Below are 623 nucleotides of genomic sequence, written 5' to 3' on the forward strand. Positions count from 1 at the left end.
CGGTCGTGGCGCAGGTCTCGCCTCCCACGGGCTCTCGTGCCTCGCCCTCGCGGGGTCTCATCCCTGTTCGAAAGGGTGCTCCTTCTCTCTTCCTCACGGCTGCCGACCGCCCCGCGACGGGCGTTCGCCCGACTGCGCTGCCCGAACCTGACCTCGCCGCGGGGAGGGGGCGTCGCCCTGGCCGCCAAGGCCCTGGATGGCGCCCCCCACCCCCCCGGCGACGTGCCTCGGTTGAACGGTCGGCGGGCCTCCGCGTGGCGGGCCGGACGGCGTTGGGGGGCGGCCGGTCGCGCGTGCGTGCAAGAAGAGCGTTTTTCCGGAGCTACACGCGACCGCGATGGCGGTCGGGGTCCGGGCCCTGCGAGGTGCGCGCGCGGGGTTTGGGGAGCTCGCCGAAGGCGCAGCCGGTCGTCCCAGGTGCCGCGGGACCGCCCTTGTGCGCGGAGGCCACTGGCGGTGAGATCCCGTGCGTGTCCCGGCCGGTGGGCTGCCGTCTGAGGCTTGCTACACCCCTCCCCTCGGGCCTCCTGGTGCCCGTCGGCCCCTTCCCCCGTCGTCGCCTTATGCCGCGCCCGGCGGCCCCCACCCCGCTCGCCGCCGCCTTGAGCCATCTCGTCCTCTCC

This window comes from Eulemur rufifrons, unplaced genomic scaffold (genome assembly GCF_041146395.1).
Source record: "Eulemur rufifrons isolate Redbay unplaced genomic scaffold, OSU_ERuf_1 scaffold_262, whole genome shotgun sequence".
Taxonomy (NCBI): Eukaryota; Metazoa; Chordata; class Mammalia; order Primates; family Lemuridae; genus Eulemur; species Eulemur rufifrons.